Genomic DNA, 23,986 nt, shown 5'->3' with positions numbered 1-23,986 from the left:
GTGACTTGAGGGATACATCTTACCCTAGACAGCTCAAGCTGCAAAACTAAATAGCATAGACTGGACGGCTGAAATAATAGAAATCCATGTTTTCACACTTCTGGAGGCTAGAAATCAGGGCACTAGCGTGGTCAGGTTCTGTCGAGAGCCGCTTCTGACCTGCAGACAGCTGCCTTTCCACTGTGTCTGTGGATAGCCTTTCCTCAGTCCGTATGTGTAGAGTGAGGGCCCTCCACTTCTCCCATTATAAGACCTCTAGTCCTAGTTGACCCACCCATATGACCTCATATAACCATGATTACCTCCTCAAAATCCTATCTTCAAATAAAGTCAAGTCAGAAGTCAGGGCTTCCACATATTTGTGTGGGGGGTGGGGTGGGCGCAAATCTGTCTATAGGTCACCTGAAGCACTGCTGCTTAAAGGCAGCAGACATTTCTCCAATGGTTTGCTTTGTTCCTCCTTTGTGGGGGACAGACACTCGATAGGTCACATGATCAGTCTCAGGGCAGACATGAGGCCGGTTGGCCATAAGAAAGAGTCAGGAGGTTCTATGCTCTCAGACGATGTACCATGGAACCCATGTCCCAGCAAGTCAGACCAGCCGACTGCTCCCCACTTCTCCAGAGTGCCAAGAACTAGAGAGCAATCCAGTGGGCAACTAAAAGGGAAGCTGGAAGTCAAGAGCCTGATTCTTAAGCATATTGACTATGAGAAAAAATAGGTATGGTCAAGGCAAGAAAAGAGGTGGAAAACATCAGACAGGGGAATATATATTCCCCTGTCTTATGTGTATATAATAAACACACACACACATACACATACATATACATATGCATATGCTTAGGAATGAAAACTTAAAAAAACTTTTATGAAAGGAGTCCCCAAAAAGAGTTTGTATTCCCCATATAATTTCCCCCTCACTCTTCTATTTCAGATTTTCACCATATTTGCCATGTGGACTATGGGGAATCCTGGCTTGATCTCTTCCGTATAGAGAAATACCCACTGTGGACTCCTGCTACTTCTATTTGAGATGCACAGATCACATATCTATAAAAAGTGACAGGATTCAAACAATATCATTGAAATCCTGTTCCATGAAGCCCTGGTTTGGGGATGTTCTGAGAGTCAGCACATCTCAGACACAGGGAAGACACGTTCTAGATTACATGGCTTCCTGGAGTCTCACCCTTCTGCCCAAATCCCTGTCCCAGAAAAACCCACAGAAAATGAGAGAAAAGAAACACACTAAAGATAAGAACTTGAACAATCCTTGAATGATAAATCAAAGCAAATCAACCACCACAGAGAAAAGCTTATAAACCAGGGAATGAAAAGCATCATGGAAAGTGCCCATGCCAGAGATGGATGAAGGACAGAAGCACCATGGCATTAGGTACTCCACTGCTCTGGGAACAGCCAGATAGACTAAGTCTCTATGATATAGCAAGACATGGAGTGTCTGTCTCAAGGCTGGAGAAGTGAGTATAGGAGATTTGGTCTTAAGGCTGATGATTTGGGGAGAATGAGAGATCATCCACAACCTATACCAAGTGCACTGCCCCAGAGCACCTTCCATTCCTTCCCCATTATAACTGAATACAACACACATCCTCCAAGCATCACCCCTGCCCACCTTCTCCACGAAGGTGCCCACGAAGACATGCAGTTTAATGGGAATTCACTCTTATGGATATGTGTTCCATCAAGAATCACCACATGATTCACAAAGACCAATGTCATGAAATTCAAATGAATAAACAAGAGGCTCAACAGACAGAAGAATGTTAAGAGGAATCAGGGCTAAAAGAGCAATGAGAACAGGACTCTCTAAGTCACTTTCATATATACAGAATTATATGGAAAAGTATTGTGCTTATAAATAAGGATAGAAGTATATGATAAGCGCAGAGGGTTGTGAAAAAAATATCCATTTACAAGTCTTGGAAATAAGAAACAAACACACTCAGGGCAATGGTCTTAGGTAACTTACCAAGTGATCATGAGATGAGGCAGAGGAAGAGGAGATTTAAAAATAAATAAATAAATAAAAAACAAGAAACCCAAACAGTGACAGAATAGTCTGTGGCTCGACATTCCTAGTAAGAGGAAAAAAATAAAATAAAATAGCTGAGAAAGGACATAATGATTCTAGGCCCACTTTGAAATTCAACTAAACTGTGTATTTAGAATTTACTTCATGGGCATGACGGCCCATACAAAATAAGTGTCAGGAGTTCCCTGATGGAGTCATCCTGGAAGGAGACAAAGTGGGGGAGGAAACATGCAGTCCTAGCAGGATCTAGAAGTAGAGGGGAGAGGAACAGGTAGGGTATTGCAGAATTTGGAGAAAGGGCATCATACAATGGACACTACCTATTGCTGGTGGGAATGGGAAATAACAAGCACTTTTTTCAGAGATGTTTCCCTAAAAATTGGACAATTTTGAAGGTATAGCTCCAATTATTGAAAATTAAACACACAGTAGCATCTATCTGAGGTAGTAGGAAACCTTGTGGAACTTTCTGGAAAGGAGTGAGAAAAGATGAATCATGGTATGGATACAAATCAGCCATGAGCTGGAGCAGAGAGAGGGCAGGCTGGGAGTCCAGTTCAGAGATTCTTGCACTACCCTAGGCCCTGGCTTTAAGACATGTGCAAGAGTGAAAAGAAGCCACAGCTATATGTGGATTTTTAGAAACTTAAAAAAGGCATTCAATTCCAAAACATACCATGTATTTTTGACTTAATCTTTGACAATATTTACTGCACTGGGTGTTTTATTGTTGTTATTGTTGTTGTTGTTGCTGTTGTTTTTCTGTTCCCTTCCTCATTTCCTTCACAGATGAACATACAGTCAGACAGCTCAAGTGTCATAAGCACCCAACTGAGGCTAAGCATTTGTTCTTTTTTGCAAGCCTAATGATTTCTATCTTGGCCTCAACTGTGTTAAATTCATTAAACCTATGTTTCTTATCACTAGTATCAGCATTTTTTCATTTTTCTGCCAGGGGAGAATGCCATACAATATTCAAACACTCATACAAACCCTACTATACTGACCAAGCAGGTAGACTCCAGAAACGAAGCTGTTGGCTGACCACCGGGTGATAGCTCTTTCATCAGGAACACATTTGGGTTTGCATAGTTTGCATAGTTTCAGTGTAGTTTACTGCAGATGGTAGATTGTGCAAGAGTGGAACACACGAAGGTTGAGGATTATCCCTGGAACTGTCAGACCTTGGTTAACAATGAGATTAGGGGCACATCAAATGAAGAAATAACAGAACACCCCGGGTTACAGAACACAGGCAAGGGAGTTTGAGAAGAGCAAGACTGGACTGGAAAATAGTTCCAATGTCCAAGGGAAGAGAATTTCCCAGGTCCCAGAAGATCTAATTTACCCTGCTTCTTCTCTCCCCATCCCTTCCTCACCCCTTCTCGTATTTCCATTCAATTACTCCAGGTACATTAATTCATCATACAGAGTAGATCACCTACTAAGTGAACCAGTGATCTCCGCCCTCATGGAGCTCACATTTAGCACAAAAGAACAGACATCAGAGGATGTACGTCAGTGGCTATCCAGCTGCTTTTTCAGATAGTAAAACCCTCTCTGCCAGTGAAATCCTATATTGAAAATTTGCAAGTTATAAAAGCTGTGCTGTCTCCTTGGACCCAGAACCCAGGCCTGTAATCCAGGATCATTCTTAGCCATTTCCATCCTCTCTCTCTCTCTCTGTCTGCCTCCCTCTCTCCTTCTCTCTCTCTTCCCTCTCCCTCCCTCTCTCTTTTCTCACTCCCATTGAAATTACCAAAGTTTGGAACAAGGGTATAGGTTAGCCGCATTTTGTATTTATTGAATAAAAATGAACATTTCGAATTCTTAATTTTAAAAGAGGAGGAATTTTTCCTTCCACATTTCTTCACCCACTGCATAAATGAAATCATAAATCAAATGTGGTCTTCATGCCTTCTCTCTACCTGGCACCTCACCCTCCCTGCCCCTTCCTTGAAAGCACACCTAAATTATGCTCATGGAACCATGGAAGACTTCCTGTGACCTTCTGGAATAGTCTACCAGAGAACTGCAGTGAGGACTAGCATTTATTGAGCAGTGTCTGTGTGCCAGGTTCTGTGCTAGATGCTTAAAAATACTTCATCTTGTGTGATCTTGAGATACGTGACTACTAGGGATGGTTTATGATTGAGACAAAGAAGCAGTTTTCAAGAGGTCTACTAAAAGGACTAAGGCTACCCAGTTCCTGGGGGGAAGAGATGGGATTCAACTCCAGGTCCACCTGGGCGCATGTCCACACCTGCTACTGCCTAGTTACCTGGGTGCCGCTCCACTGTGGCTCTGCAGTTGCCCCTCCACATCTGTTCATGCCCACCCCACACACCCCTGAACGTCCTCTTCGCTTGGAAATGCCCACTCCTGACGTTACGCACTTTGAAAATACATGTTTACTTTCTTCTCCTCCCTGCCTGTTGTCCCAGGCTGCAGCTGCTGCTCCTGATGCCATCAGGCTAGTGGTGCCAAAAAGCCGTTTTTCCTCCACTCTAACAAACATGTTTCTATTCATTTTCAAGTTGGTATGTTTCTGTATCTGATGGATTCATAGTATTCGAATATGCCCAGATAATGTGTTAACCCCTCCAAGGCTCTGGCTTTCCAGAAACACGCTCTCCACATGCCAGCCTTCGCCTCACCCACATGGGCTCCACTGTGCTCAGAGTCAGTCCTGAGGGAGAGAAAGTGTCTTTGTGATGAGACATTGCAGGTGAGTAGGGTGAGGGCATAAATGGAACATCTGCTTTCATTATCCTAAAACAAATTTAGTGCCAATAAAAAGTGTTCAAGTGAGAAGATCTGAGGATGAAAACTGACAGTCAAAATTATAGCCATGCTTGATCCCACCTCCATGCCAGTGTCGTCCTTTGCAATTTAGCTCTCTCCATTCTCAAGCTGAGCAGGGAACTCACACCCTCTCTGATTTCACTCACTGGCCCTGCTGGCTTTTCTCAAACCCTTGCAATATCAAATGACACTGTCTTAAGTGATTTACAAATATCCACTCATTTACTCTTCACACCAGTCTTATGAAGAACAGGGTTAAATGAGTCAATCAAGGTCACACAGCTGGTGAATGACAGACCCAGGATCTGAACACAGGGAGTCAGCCACAATGCCATGCTAGTTACTGATCAAAAATACTTCACTGCAGACATGTCCTGAGACCTAGAAGTCAATCAAATTCCTTCTTTTTTTTTAATTTAATTTTATTTTTTCAGTGTTCCATGATTCATTGTTTATGTACCACACCCAGTCCTCCATTCCTTTCTAAATAAATAAACAACAACAACAAAAAACTTGGTGTAGTGGCTGACTACCCAAGTTTTGTGGTCACTTTTTGCTGTGTGACCTTGCATTAATTCCTGAACCTCTCAGAGCCTTGACTTCCTTATCCCAAATACAGGTGATGATAACACAACTGTGAAGATAGAATGAGATAATTCAATTAAGGCCTTTGACAGTGACTAGTGGCCGACAATGTATAATAAGTGACACCCCTACTTCGTCATTGATGGTGTCCAGTACTGAATATGTAATGCCCCGACAAGACTTTTAGAAGGCTAGGGAGAAACCAATCCAACCAAAACAAAAGGTAACACACTGAACAAATTCTTTGGGGGTAAATTTCAGCTCTTGAGAGCTGCTGTTACATCTGCACTGCCAGTAAAAAGCTTAATATCTACATATTCACAGCAGTCAAGTTCTCTGAAGAAGAATCTCCCACATGGGCAGAACATCTTAAAAGAAGACCCTTGTAGGGTACCTGGGTGGCTCAGTGGGTTAAACCTCTGCCTTCAGCTCAGGTCATGATCTCAGGGTCCTAGGATGGAGACCCACATTGGGCTCTCTGCTCAGGGGGAGCCTGTTGCCCCTCTCTCTCTGCCTGCCTCTCTGTCTACTTGTGATCTCTCTCTCTCAAATAATTAAATAAAAATATTTAAAAAAAAAAAAAAAAGACCCTTGTGCCTCTGAGATCCCTTTATACTTTCCTTCTCATCCAGGTCCTACAACCTCTTGTTCATCCCTGCACTGCACCCTGGGAAAACCTCATCAGGACCTCCTGCCTTTGTTTTCCTCACACTCCTCTATCCATAGAGAAGTCTGAGCTCAGCCCCTGCAAGAAGGGCATGCGATCAATTTCCACTTATTACATCTCAATTTCATCATGTAATAAAACCATCTGGCTAAGTTATAAATTACAAAAATTACCTGGATTAGCTTTTAGAAAGTTACCAATAGAGCCATATCTCTTCCATTCAAGGTAGATTTGATAATGCTCCTAAATTTCAAGCATGTAATTTGGTTTGTCCACTCCTGCCTCCTTCTCTGTGGTGCTCTCAGATCTAGTTCAGATATTCTGTATTTAGTCCATTTACTGGCCACCAGGACAATCAAGGAGATGCTGGCATTCCTCTAACTTACTGCAAACTAGCCATGCCTACAGCCATTTCCCTCTCCCTAATGTGAAAATTATCACGATCGCTGCCCCCATCTTAAAAGAATATTTTGAGTAGAAACAACATAATAAACACAAAGTTGCTTTGAGCTCCTCAGAGAAAGGATTGCACATTGAAGTATATTTGAAATTATTTGGCTATTTTCAGTGAATGTGACTCCAAAATGGAATCACCTGTATTCATCCCTAGAAGGTCTGTAGCTGTATCTGTAGCTGTAACTGTATCTACAGCTTTACTTAAAAAAAAAAAAAAAATTCAAGACAGCAAATTGCTAATCCCAAGTCTTCTATAGAGATCACATGGCTATATACTAAACCCTAGATCCTGTGCGCAATGGGATGCTGAGGCACGAGATTTAATTTTCTTAATTTTATTTTTGGTTTATTTTTGTAACCACCTCATTTGCTATTGTAAATAGACCCCAAGATTCAGTGAAACTGCTCTGGTGGGGAACTGGCAGCTTCTATTGGAAAAGAACCCACCAATTAGGGTAATCAGTCCAAGGAAAAGAAAGAACACATATTAACTGTCTTCTGTTATAGGAAACACCTGGACAACTTTAGAGACAATGAATCCTCTATAAGAAGTTTTGAAGCAAATATTTGCTTAATTTTGCAAGAACTGTATTTGGAAGGATGGGTGGTAAGGGAAGCAAGAGTACATCTTCTTTGTTTCTTGTTATTTCATCCTTAAAAGATCAGTGCCCCCCCCCCACAAAACCCCCCTACTTCCCATATCCCAAGTAAACACCTATAGGCTTGGTCCAGAATTCCACAATGGTTTTGTGTTGTATTGAGACAGGATTCCTATGCTACAGTGATTTATTTTGGTGATTAGATTTTCTTCATCCTCAGCCTTGGCAGGGTAAAAAGTGTAGCAATAAAAGTTGACAAGACCTGAATCCAGTGTACAGACCGTCCTTCATCTACTTGTGACCTGACAAGTCCTTTGCCTCATTTTCATGACCTAGAGAGTGAATCTTTTAAGAGGTCGGGCTCTGGAGTCAACTATGCCTTGGATCAAATCTCATTCTCCACCACTTATTGGGTGAGTGACCTTGGACATGTCCCTCAATCTCTAGTCTGAGTTTCTCTGTTGGTAAGTGAGGACCATGACAGCTACACCCCCATGGGGTGAATGTAAACATTAACTTAAATTATGAATGCCCCGGGTTTAGTTGATAAATATTTTTTGTTGTGAATGATACTCCATTGCAATTAGTGATTTCAATCCAATGCAAAACTATCAAATACTGCACAAAAAAGATGCATAAACTACAAAGGCAGTACTGTTACTATTTGTATTTTTATTATGTGGGCTCTGAATTTAGGTCTATTTTAGAGGTGACAAGAGACCTCATAAGAAAGGAATTACAGAGATTCTTCCTTTTACTTAGGAAGAGCTTTAAAATACCCAATGTGGGTGAGAAATGTACATTTGGAAAATATTAGTACATATTTAAATGAGAATTTATACACACACAGACTCATTGAACCTGGAAAATATGATTATGAAGACAGAGAATTAATTCTGCTATTCTGCCTGCCTCATAGAAGGAAGAAGGAGGCGGGGAGGAGGAAGCATCCAAATCAATCAAATACCATTTCCTTCAACTAAAAAGCATGGAGTGAATCAGCGATTGACTTTTCCATTTGGTGCCTTAATTCCTGTCCATCAGGTCTCCTGCCATTTCTTGCCTGAAAATGTTATTATCTATCATTCTTCTGGAATGAACAGGACTAGGTACATCTCTGAATCTTGCTCTCCCTCTCTTTTTCCCTGATAAGCTGGCAGAGCTGGGGGCTGTTGACAAGATTCACATTCTCACTTGATAAAGTGCCATTTACACTGTGAATGAAAAAGAGAGTGGTGGGGGTAGACTCAAACACTACTCTTTAAGGGAGGAAACACTTCCAGGCTCCCAAACTCAGAAGACTGATGCCCCCAAAAGCAGGGAAGCATGGAAGAGAGGGTGAGTTCCAATTAGTATCCGTGCCTGTTCTTATTTGGTAAAACTATGGGACTGTAGTTTTGTGGATTAAGGATTAAGACCATATTTGGCTTAGTGACTATTCCTCCTCTGGATAAATGTCTATTGAGGATTTAGAAAACACTTTTGCAAACCAATTGGGTATTTTCTTTACACGCCAATATTCTTTATTTCCCTTTAATAATTACATTAACTTCTATATAAAAGGACCACTTTGTGATGGTTGTTTTCCACATTTGCAAGGTGAAACTTCTGCCACCAATTTAATCAACCCTTTTGCCTCCAACCTCTATGCAGCCTGGGAGATGAGCACTGGGCCAACTGGTGCAATCAGTCAGTGACCCCACAAGCAAGGTCGGTCACATTACTCAGGCAGCTTCCACCGCACTGAATTCAATCTTCAGGGATCACAGTGCAATAAGCAACCGGCATCCATGAGTTCCTGACAATCCTTTCTGAAATTGACTCAGCACTTGAGAAAGTGTATGCATGGCTTTGCTCCTCATACTCCAGATCACTGCTGTGGATGGAGGTAGTTGGGTGAGCAAAGAGAAGTGGCCAGGGCTTAGCAGAAACTCTCCCCAGGAGCAAGAAAGGAGAGGCTGGCTCCCTGGGCCAGTCCTGCTACCAGCTTGTCAGCTTGGCCACCCGCAGGGACTGCTCGTCCAGGCTGCCAGAGCCCCTGCCTTTGGTTCTGCCATCCTCATCCCCAGGACACAGGAGACCACATCATAGGCAAGTAATGGCCCTAGACAAAATAATGGTGCACAGAGGAAGGAGGATCAGGTCAGTGTGGTCACCTTACTTCTTTTCCGTGTGCTCACCAGGAACTCAGTATTACAAGCAACTCTGGATTCCAAATGTGGTCATAGTAAAGGTGAAGACTCAGGACCCAGAGTCCATGGATTCGAAACCCAGGCTCTAACCCGTATTAACTGTGTTATAGCCTCTCAGTGCCTCAGGTTCCTCATCTGTGAAATGGGAATAAAAATAGCACCTGTCTTACAAAGCCACTCTAAGGATGGATGAGCTAATACCTGTGAAATACTCAGAACTGTGCCTAGAGTGAAAGTGTCACTATTACTATTACGATTATTATTATAATCACTATCGTTATTTACAGGTGAATAAAGGTAAACATTATCTGTATTTTTCTACCAATATGACAGAAACTCAGATTATGTAACTTGGCCAAAATCACAGGGCGAGGATTCCAACTGACACATATCTGACACCAGAGGACAAATGGTTGGCCATGAAACAAGACACCACTTCTGATCAGTATTAGCCAACCACCTGTCACCAGACATTCTGCCCATCCTTGGATACATGGCATGACTCTCAATTCTTCACATCCTATTTATAGAATTCCTGCTACCAGTCAGGAGAAGTCATGCATGAGAGGGAGAAGACAATATAAATTGCTTATAGTGTCTATGGGGAAGCAATACATATAAATAGGAACAGAAAAACAATAAAATCCCATAAATGAAGCCAGAAAAAACAGTCACCCGACAACTATGGGACCTCCCCTCTGTTGTTGTCACTCCTGGGGCCTTCTGGATGTCTGTGTGCTCAGAAGTTTCTGGATGCAGGACCTTTTGTTCATAGGTGGTTATATAACCTCCCCTTTACTCAGCCCCCTGCTCTTCATTCCTAAAGTCTGAGTTGAAATGGTATCTCTTCATGGAGTTTCTGAGTCCTCAGTCTAGGCTTTGTCCCTCATATGTCCTTCTAGGGCACGCACTTCTCATATATAGGCAATGATTTGTGTAATTCTGTGTTTATATATGTCTCCTCACTTGATAATAACACCCATCAAAGCAAGGGCCATTTCTTCCTTGCTTCAACAGTGAGCACAGTGCCTGGCATACAAGGTAAATGAGTGCAAAATGCATCTCCTCAAGGGATAGAACAGCCCAGCCCCTCTCCTCCCTTCTCTGTCTCCTAGGAATCTACTTCCAGAATTTCCAGAGCAGGAAAAATCTTGAAGAGGTGGGCTTATTCACAATGACTTTGAGGACTGAATGTGGAATGTTCTGCTGTTCTGGGAAGACAGGGGCTGTGAAAATAGACAGCTCTTTCAGTCCTGCCAGCTTCAGACCCAGGTTCTGCATTTCTCTCAAACAGCTCGGACTTGGGGTCTCCAGCTGTTTGCCCCTGTGGATATTATTAGCCAACCAGCTTGCCTTTAAGCTCGCATGTCATTACAGAAAAGAGGAGCCTGTGTCCCCTCCTCCCGCCTCCCTGCCCTCCTCATTCACCTATCAGCATTTTCTCCCTAAACCCTAAAGTCACCCAACTATGTCACACCATCAGCAGCATCGGTTAGGTAAATGCCACTGAACAAATTTCCGATTGCCTCTGGGATAGCCCAACCTAGAAATCCAGAAAAGGTCAGTGGGGGAGCTGGGAGGGAGACACTGAGTCTTTCAAAGTAAGCTGATGATCCCATGAACTGTGGAAGAGCCCCACAGAAAAAGGCTCAGAAACAGGATGGCAGTTTTCCCCTCAGGGCAGACCTCCGAAATAGGCAGCTCCTCCTCCATCAAGCAGGTGTGTCAAAGAGACAAGAGCATTAACGCTCCCCTTCTGACTGAGCTAAACAGAAATGGATGTCCCTCCTCAGTCTGGCTTTTCCTCCCTTCCACCTTTCCAATATTGCGCCTCTTTCTGAATACAGCACCACACTAGTTTCCCCAGATGAGTCACAGCACCACCTGTCATGCCACCACCAACATAAGTAAAACCTGGTCCCAGGCGAGTGTGATGGGAGCAATAAACATCTCTAGCAGTGCTGATAACCAGCGAGGTCATAGTGAAGGGCACACGCCTCCCACTGACTGCAGCTGCAAGGGAGACTTTATTGACTTCAAAAACAATGTTTTTAGCACGGAGTTGATGCTTTGCTCTCTGGAAGTGCTGCATCCTGTCTTATCTCTCTAATCTCCAGCCCTGCCTCCACCCAGCCTTGCTTCCAGAGAGGAGCCCGAGGTGAATAAAAGGATCCAGCAAACTTCCCCATGGATCACAGCTTCAATAGCACTGAGGGAATGAAAGGGAAGATGTCAACCTCCCTTTCTCCTCAAGGGTGTCCCATGCCCATGGGATCCCAGATGGTCTCCATTCCTGAGCCATCTGGTGACATCTTCTTCCAGGGGTCACTTGGGACTTTTTTTTCAGACATACTTAATGTTCTGATTTTTCTCCTTTTTGTCAGATGGGTCGAAGATGTTCTTTCATTTCCTGTGGGTAAGTATTTGAGGTACATAATCTTAAAGTCAAGAGGCTATATCACTTTCCATTACATTTTTCTTCAATTAATTTCCTCTGACTTGGTCATTTCTGAAAAACTGGACTTCTTTTCTTTGGGGCTCCCAATTAACAATAAAATAAACACAAAAATCCTGAGCAATGACACAGAAGTCCTTCTCTCTGAGTAAATTAAATGGAGTGTCCTATAGGGTATGGGCTGACTCTTTAGGTGTCTCTCCAACTAGCACTGTGCACAAATGGGGGCTGAGGGAAAGAACCTCTGGCTGTATTGTGTTTTAGCAGCTCTTCAAATAGAAACAGCTCTTTAGTTCTGGGGACCAGAGTTTTTATTAATTTTATTTGTTGTTGTTATTGTTGCTGCTCTTCTGTGATCTGGTCTGTGTGTTTATCCGTTTTGAGGATGTTGGATGCTAATGCTGAGACCAAAATGACTTCTGGAGTTTCTTACCTCCTGGGTCCCTGAGCCATTGTCACTACCATCTAGACTCAACCATCCACAAACGTCAACCATGTTCACACTTCTTTCTCACACATGGTTTCAAAGGGACTCTAGAGTCATGGCAAGAAAACGCAGAATCTTCCACTCTGATGGTGGGAAGACTCTATTATTTCTCCGCTTCCAGAGGTGAACACAAAGATTCAAGGGCTTCAATGGCCCTGCTATTCACCCCCAGGATGTGGAACTGGCCCCATAATTCTCAGCACCAAAGAATGACACACCATTCCCCACACGGGGGTAAAATTTTGTGTGGTATAAATCCAGAGATCTTTACAGAGCACAAAAGATAATCTGGTCTTTGAGGGAGGTTCTTGGGCTTTGCTTGGGAGCTGAAAGGAGGGGACATGGATAGAAGTATGCCCATGTGTGTTGTGGGCAAGGGGATGTATTGCTACTCCACAAGCATGCCTTCAGATTCAGCAGAAGAGAATAAGACTTTGTATTGGTCAAGCAGCAGTGTGTCTTGAGACCCGCATGTACAGCCCTAGACTCTGAACTCATCCAAAAGACAGATCAAGAAGGTAAGGCCCTTCTTCCTAAGAGTTGGTCTGTAGCTAAGGAGTCCTGTGTACACATATACCTAAGTGCACATACAAGGTCCACATAGCTACAGAACAAAACTGATATAAGCTAAGTAAGAATCAAATGGTAAGTCAGTATAGGAAGTAAGGGCATTAAGGATAAAAGGGTTATTCAACCATACACTTGAGACATCATAGTGGTAGACATCAGATTGGTCCACCCAACTCTGACCTCAGAGGGTCTAACAAACTGGTCAAGGATAGAATAGAGTCCTCAAGACCATCCTAAAGAGTAGTTCACTGGAAAAGAGCATTCTCTTCTCTTGGGAACAGAAGAATCTGTGAGGAACTTCCTTCCAAGAAAAGGAAGTTTACCAAAGACGTGAGGAGTCTGCAGCTGAACTTGTATTGTCCAGCCTACATCACTAGGGTCAAGGATCGATGTTTGGCTATGTAACTAGTATTTTCTCAAGAATTTTAATGATGATGGGGTTCTGCCAGACTCCCTAGTTTGGAGTTCTAAAAATTCTGTTTTGGAAATTTGGAATTCTGTCTTCCAAATGAATAATGGGGGTTAAGACCAAGCTTCTGAAGAAGAGAGAAATGGCATCCAAGGTGGAAACACTGCTAATTGGAGATGACGTATTCATAAGGGATAATCAATATTTAGCATCATTTTATTTGTTGTTGTTATTGTTGCTGCTCTTCTGTGATCTGGTCTGTGTGTTTATCTGTTTTGATACTCTGCTTGAAATTTATCTTCAACACTGAAAGTTAAATGATTGTTAATTAGGTAAGACTCCTTGTCTGAGCATTTGGTGCCAGAATCTTGCTCATCTTACCTAGAATGGCTGAGGTCTACTTCAGACCCTAGTCCTTAAGGGCACAGAAGTCTGGACTTTGGCAAGAAACTTAAGCGGAAATTTGAGAAATAGGCAGACCTATGTTCTAATTCTTGATCTGTTATTTCTTCATCAGATGACCGTGGACACAAAACAATCTCTGAGCCAGGATTCCATATATAAAATTGGGACAACTATATGAACCCCCTAGACTACTGTGAGGATTAAATGAAACAGATCTTAATGTTATTTCTGTGTATGCATGTATTCTGTGAGTGCATGTATACTGGATGGATGATGGATGGGTGGATGAGGAGAGAGAGAAAGCACTCAGCTATCCTTTCTGCTTCATGCCACAAGGACCCCTCTTCCCTCCCTAAAGAGCACCTTGTATCCATCCTACATGCTGGTCAGAAAAACACAGAGAACACAGGGGAGCACTGTCTGGGAATGATCTATTTTCTGTACTCAGCATGTTTCCGGAAACCTGTTGTCCCCAAGAGAACAGGTGAAAGCCTGACCCTGTCAAAAAAGTAGGGAAAGCTTGCTGCTTAATTTTTTATTAATGGTATTAAAATTTCTTTGTGTAAGTCATTAATCATTAGGTCATATGAAAGGCTTATGTTTATTCAGAGAATATAATAACTCACAGCAGTAAGTATGCACATTTTTTCCATTGGCCAGTAGAAGTGCTGTGTTATTATATAACAGAATAGATTTTTTTCCTATATATTTATTTAGTTTTACTTAGAATAGTTAGCTCAATTCAACAAACATTTATTGAATGTCTCTGACAAAGATAAATATGATATGGCGTCTGCTGCGGAAGAGCTCAGGATGATACCAATAATGACAAAACAGTGAGAATTGTCATCATTTCTTGGGCAGTCACTAGGTGCTAATCTCATTGCAAAGCACTTCAGCCGCATTATCTTATTTATCTCATTTAATACTCAAACCATCTTATGAAGTAGGCACTATTATTATCCCCATTTTGTGGAAATGGAGTTTTGAATACTTTGAGTTGCTCTTCCAAGTTCATGGTTATAGTCTGGTGGGGGATACAGATAGCTGCATAGATAAAATTTCATTTCAGTTTCTTTACTTTATACAAGCAACGATATTTCTCGACATAACCTGTACAGGATCAGAGGACAGCAGTATTCTCGCCATTTTATTTTATTTTATTTTTTCTCATCCACAACACTTCTCTGGACCTTCTGATGGAGTTCCCGAGACAGCGGAACTTCAGAAAGGTATCAGGGGAAAAAAAAAAAAAAAAGTCATTGGTTCCAGGGAGTCTATAAGGAAAGTGAACGTCTCCCCTTCACTCTCCTTCCCAGGAATATTAAGATGCAGAGCTACCACACCGCATCATGAGAAAAGAGAAAGAACAGGAAAGAAAAATTTCAACCCCATTACTGTTGATTCATGTTAAGAAATGGGGCGCCTGGATGGCTCAGTGGGTTAAGCCGCTGCCTTCAGCTCTGGTCCTCATCCCAGGATACTGGGATCGAGTCCCGCATCGGGCTCTCTGTTCAATGGAGAGCCTGCTTCTCCCTCTCCCTCTGCCTGCCCCTCTGCCTACTTGTGCTCTCTCTATCTCTCTGTCAAATAAATAAATTAAATCTTTAAAAAAAGAAAAGAAAAAAAAAAAAAAGAAATGCGTTTAAGGAAACCCCCGTCTCTGATCTAGTTGCACTTCCACTTGGGAGTTAAGTACATGCCACACATTTCTTGTTGAATTATATTTAAGGAAAAGCGTGGACGAGAATATTAGAAGAGAATATAAGTCATTGAGATCATGTGTCTGAAAAATACAAGGGAAAGCTAACTATAAGGAAATACACCAAAATAATAACTTCAGATATCTCTAGGTATAGAACTATAAACTGAGAAATGAACTGTTATTAGTCGCTGAAGAGCACAGTCAAATCGTAGATACATTTGTGAGAGCAAGTTCCATTATAGCCACCCCATCCCCTCTCTCCTTCTTTGACTGCCTCCTTCACATTTCTCTCCCTTCCCAGCAGCACCATCAGGATCAACGTTTATTCCACTTCCTTTATAGAGTAGCTGCCTTAGAGAGTGGCTGCTGCTTAACCCTTTAATGAGTACAAAGAAATGTATAATTTTTTCATCGCAAGAATGAAAAAAACAGAATGCAACTGACAATCTGATAAGAAACTCTAAAGCTGTTACTATAGAATGAAAACAGCCTCTTCCCTTCATCTTATTGTAGCCCTGTCTCTCTAGGCAGTGCTTCATGAAGGCATAGTTGGGAAAGAAAAGGTTGCTATGAAATACAATCTCATTAAAGGATGTGTACTGTCTAGAATCCTGTCATGGAGGCTGGTTTTCCTTGAACCCAAGGAAACACCCATGGTAACATGGGGCAGCGTGGTTCTCTTTTGTTTCCCAACCCTTCTCGCCTGTATTACTATTTTCTCTCGTATCTGCGGGGGCCACCTCAAGGACAGAAAATATCTTGAATCCATGGGAAGATTCATAAAAGAGATACTGTGGAATGACAATATTCAGGAGATGCGTCCTCTCACTTAAGCTGACACACTTACTGATATCTACAGTTCCAATTTCTTTTGGCCTCAGATTTCCCACATCAGAAAGACAAAGTGTCCCATATGCCCTGATTTCCATGTACTGCAGCAGGAATATAAATCTTACCAGGCAAAGGCCTTACATGTTCTTGAAAGAACAAGTTACCCAGGCAAAATCATCACTGGAGCCCTGCTATGGACTGAGACTATGAGAGACTGAGTGGCCATAAGCCATAGCACAGCCTCAAAGTAGGTACTGCCATAGGCCAGTTTCAAATATTAACACACACACACACACACACACACACACACACACACAGAAAGAATCAGAGAGAGAGAGAGAGAGAGAGAGTCAGCATCTGTCTTTGTAAATGCTGGGATAGCAGCACTGTCACTTATCTCAATAATACTGGATCTTGTTTAATCAGAAGAACTGTTCTAGGGCAGAGTGACATTGGTCAAGTGATATATATTTCCCTAAACCATAACTGTTTATTCTCTATGTGATTCTTCAATCTTAACACACACCTCTCCCCCAGCAGACACCAATTGATACTGCTAAGACAACAGTAAGTCCAGACCTTCCCCGAAAATCTGATACAGTGACCAGTTTTCTCTGCAAGCCAGCTATGGGGAGAATAATTGAATCATGTGCTTGAACTGACCCAGAAGTAAGAGTCAAGGGCCATAATGGGTGACCACTTTCCAATCTTGTAGAAACTTACATGAACCCAAAACAATAAGCTGTGAAAATTGCCTGAGTCAGGGTCTATGGTTTCATGTAAGGGGACATATGCTTATTTCCCTGCACAGTAGATTTCAGTAATATTATAGCACTGGATGATGCAGGAAAGGAGCCTGGTGAAGTCTGAAAGCCAACCAAAACCATCTTCCTGCCCACCTTTCTTATTTGCATGTGGTTCTTATCTTTAAACATTCTCTTGGTTAAGTGACATGTGATTAGAATTGTTCCTTTCACTTTTGCTTTTGGCAAACCCATTAACTAGAATCTACATGTTTTGAAGTGGAAGAATTAGGTCAAGTCTTAAAACAGAGTCCAGACCCTTGGTGGCCATGCAGGAATTTGGAAAGATACAATCCAAAACCAAAAATAAGAAGTAGCAAGAATATGACAGTAAAGACAGGAGTCCTCAGTGCATGGCCAAAACCAAATGCTTTTAAACAATCCCTTGGCCCTTGGAGTAATATAAAAGGATTTCTAAATTCTATTCTTGTGTTCTAGCATCCTAGGAGCAGTCCCTACCTCTAGAACTCCTCCACCTTAATCTTGGCCTCTTCACACTTTTCCTTACATAACAGAGGCATAAATCAAGTACCTAAGCCCACTGTAGGAATAAGCTCAATGAATGGAATAATGCTTAGAAATATTTTGAGCATAAACTCTATGCCAGGGAAAGTCCGATATGCCTGACAAAATCCTAATGCTGGGAATACAAGGTAAATATGTGGACTCCTGTCCCTCTGGAGATCCAATGCAGTTTTTATTTGTTTAAAGTCTTCTTTATCATCAGGAAGAAATACATCTAAGGCCCCTGCAGAGAAGTGATTGATCAGTAAAAAGTATAAAATCTCTCTTGGGCATTTCTAGCTGCAGTGGTCATATTTGTCTTACAAATGTGACTGTTACCCTCAGCTAATGCAGAGGCCATGCCTCCTTCCAACAGAACAAGGAAAAGGGTCATGCTACTTGTCATCTAGGATCAAAGTAAAACATAACCCCTAAGTCCTGCTCTTTCCATTGATCTATATTTCCATTCTTTTTTTTTTTTTAAGATTTTATTTATTTATTTGAAAGAGATCACAAGTAGGCAGAGAAGCAGGCTGAGGGGGAGGGGAAAGCAGGCTCCATGATGAGCAGAAAGCCTGATGCGGGGCTTGATCCCAGGATCCTGTGACCATGACCTGAGCTGAAGGCAGAGGGTTAACCCACTGAGCCACCCAGGCACCTCTATTTTTCCTTTTTTTTTTTTTTCCCCCACCAATACCTAGCTGTCTTAATGACTGAAGATTTATAATAACTCTTGTGGTTTTTTAAATTTGAATTTCTTTTTTTATTATTTTATATATTTTTATTATGTTATGTTAGTCACCATACAGTAGATAAACTATATTTGATGTAGTGTTCCATGATTCATTGTTTGTGTGTAACAACCAGTGCTCCATGCAATACGTGGCCTCCTTAATACCCACCGCCAGGCTAACCCATCCTTCATCCCTCTTGTTTCTAAAACCCTCAGTTTGTTTCCCAAAGTCCATTTAATAATTCTTGAAATCGGGTAGTCAGTCCTCAACTTTGTTGTTTTCTTTTCATATTGCATCAGCCATTGTTTTACTTCTCCATATAAACTCTAGAATCTGTTTGGTGATACCTACAAAATAACTTGCTGCGATTTTGACTGAGAATGAACCGAATCTATAGATCAAGTTGGTTAGAAATGACATCTTGTCAATAGTGTCTTCCTATCCATAAAGATGATAGGAATCTCCATTTATTTAAGTTCTTTGATTTTGGTCATCAAAGTTTTATAGTTTGCCTCATAAAGATCTTGTACATATTTTATCAGATTTATACCTAAGTATTTCATTTGGGAGGATTCTAATGTATATAGTACCCCCCTTCATTGCTGGTATATAGGAAAGCAATCCCTCTAAATTCTGATACCAAATGACTTCTTCATTTTTGTTCTATGGTCAAGCATGTAGATGTTTCCTTAACTTGCCATTTGAAGTGTAAGAGAAAGATGGTATTTTGAGTGACCTGCCACTCAACAGCATTTAAAACACTGTAAAACAATAAACATGGTAGATACAGGCAGGCCCTTATAATAATTGGGCTATAATCCTGGTACTCGTTTCCCAAAATAACAAATAGTATAGCTGTTGTTAATGTTTTACAATTTATCAGTCTGCTAATATAGGCAACTTCCCTGATCATGACAAGACACCTATTCTCCTCACATTACAGATGAGGAAACCAAGCCTCAAAATGGTTTGCTGACTTGCCTAAAGTCACACTGCTGATTAATAGCAGTGTCAGAATGGGTCCTCATGTCTTCTGGTTCTAAATTCTACAATCTTTCCACTATCACTCAGAATTTTTCAATGATTCAGGAACAGTGGTGGGTATTTTCCCAGCTTCTGATATCACTCATGTTCCTTTTTCCTGTTCCCATTTAACATGAAGAAGCAAGGATCCTAAATTTCGGGTTTGCTAATGATTGCACATTCATACCCACTGAGTGACAGAAATATATCTTGGGGAATTATAGTTTAATAATCCCACAAGTCAGCACATTAATGCCCAGAGACAAAAATAAAATGTATGACTTTCTAAATATGCTTAAGGTTATTCTGAATACATTTGAGAAGATTTGAAGAACTAAAGCCCTTTGCTTTCAGCACTTTAGATTGTCTAGTGAATATCCTGCATTCCCACATTCTCATTCTCAGCTATACCTGGATTCGCCTGTATGTAGTTTTCTCCCATTGCCTGGCTTGCAAATTAAACAAGAGCAAAACAAAACAAAACAAAACAAAACAAAATGATTTCCTCAAAACAACAACAACAACAACAACAACAAAAAACCCTAATGCACACATGCCATTAAAAAAAAAATAGAGCAAAAATGACAAGATATAGGCTGAAATGTACATTTTATTTTTAATTTTTTTTTATTTATTTGAGAAAGCATGAGCAAGCATGAAGGAGGGGCAAGGGAGAGAGAGAGATGTAGACTCCCCTCTGAGCAGGGAACCCCACAAGGAAGGGCTGATCCCAAGACCTTGAGATCATGACCTGAGCTAAAGGCAGATGCTTAACTGACTGAGCAACCCAGGTATCCCTGAAATATACATTTTAAACAAAGAAAGGCTCCAATCCAGATACATGTAACTAAATAAGTGAATCCCCTCCAAACTAAATAAATGAAACCCTTTTCTTCTTAAATACTGGATATGGAAGCCTCCATCTTATTTATTTTAGGAAGAGAACGATAAGACCAACACATGCGGGATGCCTGCTATATGCCAAGGATTGTGTCAGATACTTCCACATGTTTGGACTAACTTAGTCTTGGCCACAACTGCGGGATGAGCTATTATCTCTTTCTATACCAGTAAGGAAACTGAGTGTTCCCATGACATGCTTATAGTCATATAGTTGGCAAATGCTGAGTTGATTTCTGAATCAAAATTTGAAGTTAAATCTGTTTCCTTCTCTCAAGACCTGAATAGGTTAATTAGATCACCTATTGGCAGAAGAAAAGACTCCCCAAAAGACCGAAGAAGATGAAAGCACAGGACATTTTGTTCTCAAATTTCAATGGCTAAATAGTTTTATAATATGCTGACAACCACTCCTTACTTCCTATCCTATCAGTTGGAGAGAAAGGGGATAAACAAGCCACCTCAATATAAGATTTCAGAGAGAAAGGGGTGATGCCTAGGACTTGAGGACCAATTATTCATTTTTGATCAATATCCCCAATGTTTTGTGCCATGGGGGCATTGCTAATCTTAGGTTAATATGAAACAATAAATGGTCCTATGTGTGCTAAGGAAGTCAAAATCTCTTCTACTGAAAATTGTCTCCAACACTGGCTCACTTCCTGGTACATGTAACTCTCACTAGTCCTTCCTGTGAGTTGAGTCTTTGGAAGTGTCTCGTCTGCCCCTGGTCTTTTACACTAGTCCATCTCACCTCTGTGCTCTATTCTGGCTGGCTCATGAAGGTAATCCATAAGAAATAATAGTGATATACAAGGTCCTTCAGAAATATCCTTCTTCCCACTCAATCTCTATTCTACTTAATTGTCCATTTCCCAGACTGGTAAACCAAGACAAAGAAATAATAAGAAACCCCTAACATTTGAACCATGATCTATATGAGATTATATTCACGTGGTTGCCTTAAGGGATCCTCACGAAAAAAAACCTATAAGGTAAATACGGCAGATATTTTTGTCACTTACAGATGAGAAAACTAAGCTGCAGAGAGATAAGTGATTCACTTGGTCACATGTGCAGCATGAGGGCATGACTGATTTGTACAGCTAGTGCTTCTCCCCCACTTCAACTGTAGATGTGGTTTCCACTCCCCCAAATCCTGCTTTGAGGTGTGCCTCTGTTCCTGGTTTAGGCCCCCTTTGAGGCTCCCTTCCCACAGGTCTGCTAGCTCTATCTGGCCCTTCAGTTTTATTTCCTCTGACAGCCTCTGGTAAGGCTTCTCTGCTCTATGTCTCCTGGTCCCAGGTCCTTCTCACTTTAGTCCATCGGGATCCAGAGATGACAAATAGAGGAATATAGAAAGGAATCTGTGATTACAGTTTATGAGGGACCTTCCTAGAATCATGCACAGACAGAATTTGACAGATATTAATGAACAAAACAAAGACCCTGCTTTCAAGGAGCTTATAAGCAAGCAGGGAGAAACGGACAGCAAACAAATAAATAAAACTGCACAAAATGGTAGAAGGTGATGATAGCTATGAAAAAGGAAAAACTAGCATAGGCTAACAAAAAGGGAAACCTGGGAGGTGGGTTGGGGGAGCAGAGTGGAGGGCATCAGGGCAGACTGCTCTGTCATAGGTAGGGGTCGGCCTGATGGGTCAAGGTTTGAGTGAAGACCTGAAAGAGCTGAGAGCTGGGAGCCTGGGGGTCTCCATGGGAAGTGTCCCAGGCAAAGACACAGCTAGAGCAGAGAGCAAGGAGATCAGCCTCAGTACTTTACCCTCCCTCCAAATGCCCTTGTTCAAAATAACCACCCAGGTACAAGGCAGGTCTTGACAAATGGGCCTCAAGATGGTAAGGTTTTCAAAAACAAGAAGTATGTCAGAAAAGTGAAGGACAGGAGGTTCTGCTTTGGTGGAGTGAGGCTATGGAGGAACCCCCTCATTCTGCACCAGAGGAGGAGATACACAACCGTGGGAGGTAATATGCAGAGAACACAGAAAAGATATACTCATTTGACTTCCTTTTAGACCCCACCTTGCCTGCTCAAAGTGGCTGTGATGGTGAATTTTACATGTCACCTGGACTGGGCTAAAGGGGGCCCAGATAGCTGGTAAAAATAGCATTGCTGAGTGTGTCAGTGTGGATGGTTCTAGAAGAGAGTAGCACTTGAATGAGTAGGCTGAGTAAGGAATATCTGTCCTCACCAGTTCAGCTAGGCATCATCCAATCCAATGAGCCTCAGAAAGAATAAAAAGGCAGAAGAAGGGATGAAATATCTTTCTCTCTTCTTGAACTAGGATGTACCTCTTCTCCTGCCCTCAGATATTAAAGGTCCTGGTTCTCAGGCTTCAGGTTTGGTCTCAATTATACCACCAACTTTCCTGAGTCTCCACCTGGTGGCTAGCATATCTTGGCATACCTCAGCCTCCATAATCTTAACTGTATCTTAGCTATCTCTGTATATCCTATTAGTCCTGTTTCCTTGGAGAACACTTACTAATACCCTGAGCTTCCTTTGGAGCTGATAGCCTGAAATTAGTCTCAATGGTGCTCACAGGGTACACAGGAAGTGGTGCTGGGGTGACCAGGGATGACCACCGTGACATAAAGCATGGCCATAGCAACAGCAAGCACTGATTGAACCCTGATCACAAGCCCAGCCTGTGCTAAGCACTACACACATATACTCACTCAGTCCTTTAAACAGCGCTGTGGGGAAAGTCCTAATATCATTCTCTCCTTTTTCAGTTAAGAAAACCAAGATTCAGAGAAGTGAGGTGAACTACGGTGGAGCCAGATTTTGAAGAGCCCTATTTCACTCAAAGACCACACAGTCCTCGGGGCAATAATCATTGCCAATACACAAAGCCAACTCTCCTCTCTTCACTCCACATTCAACACTGAGCTAGAGACAGCCATCTTAGAAGCATTGTTGGCCAAGGAAGGCATGAGGATAGTAAGTGAGGTCAAGAAAGGTAGATGGACTGAAATAAGCCTTCATGCCTTGTGGAAACAAATTCACATTGCCTTCAGCCATCCACATTTGAATAGAGGTGACTCAGAATTACTACTATAGGACAAGAACTCAGAGGAACCTGAAATCCAAGAAGGCAACATATGCCACAAGGTAGCCCCAGTTCTGCACAGACACCATCATTCATGCAGGTAGAAAATCACTTCCACTCCGCCCCATGCATGTGCACACATGCCCATTGTAATATTTTGTTTGAAGATCTGCCTATTTACATAGTTAATTTGGGGTCTGTTTGCAAACACAAATTAGTTTGGTGCAATTACTTTGTGCACGGACATAGAGTTATCCGCTTGAGCAGTTTAACAGCATGGAAATGGCTGCATAGCAGCATATGGCTGTCTATATATAATCACAATATTACCTGCACATATTAGTTACATAACAGTTACATTATAATTAGGGCTGCTTTTAAGCCATTCAAAAGAAAAAAAAAGTATTTTAATTAAATCAGCAAGGTGTTTTAAGTGAAGAGAAGTGAGAAAGAGTGTTTATGATTCCTAGCATTCCATCAACTGAAATATGACGTGTACGTCAGCACCTTTCTGGCTTCCATGTGGGGAGAAGCTTTTCTGGTAACAACACTGAATATTATCTTCCTGAGACCTTGTGCCCAAACAAGGCAAACTGCTCTCAGACTTGCCTGCGGGACAACTTGGGATCATGGAGTCACAGGCAAATGTCAGAGCCAGGGAGACCTCCACAGTTGTCTGGTCCACCTCACCATCACCCCAAACAGCCAGCTAAACCCTGGGCAAGAAG

General features: G+C 41.8%; 1 protein-coding gene across 8 annotated transcripts in view; it reads right to left on the bottom strand.

Moving 5' to 3' along the window:
• Positions 1–23,986, bottom strand: part of NTM (neurotrimin) — a 939,822-nt gene that overhangs the window by 251,745 nt on the left and 664,091 nt on the right. The window lies entirely within an intron of this gene.

Source organism: Mustela lutreola, chromosome 1 (genome assembly GCF_030435805.1).
Source record: "Mustela lutreola isolate mMusLut2 chromosome 1, mMusLut2.pri, whole genome shotgun sequence".
NCBI lineage: Eukaryota > Metazoa > Chordata > Mammalia > Carnivora > Mustelidae > Mustela > Mustela lutreola.
The sequence above is the reverse complement of the archived record's forward strand: the minus strand, read 5'-3'. Positions and strand labels throughout refer to the sequence as shown.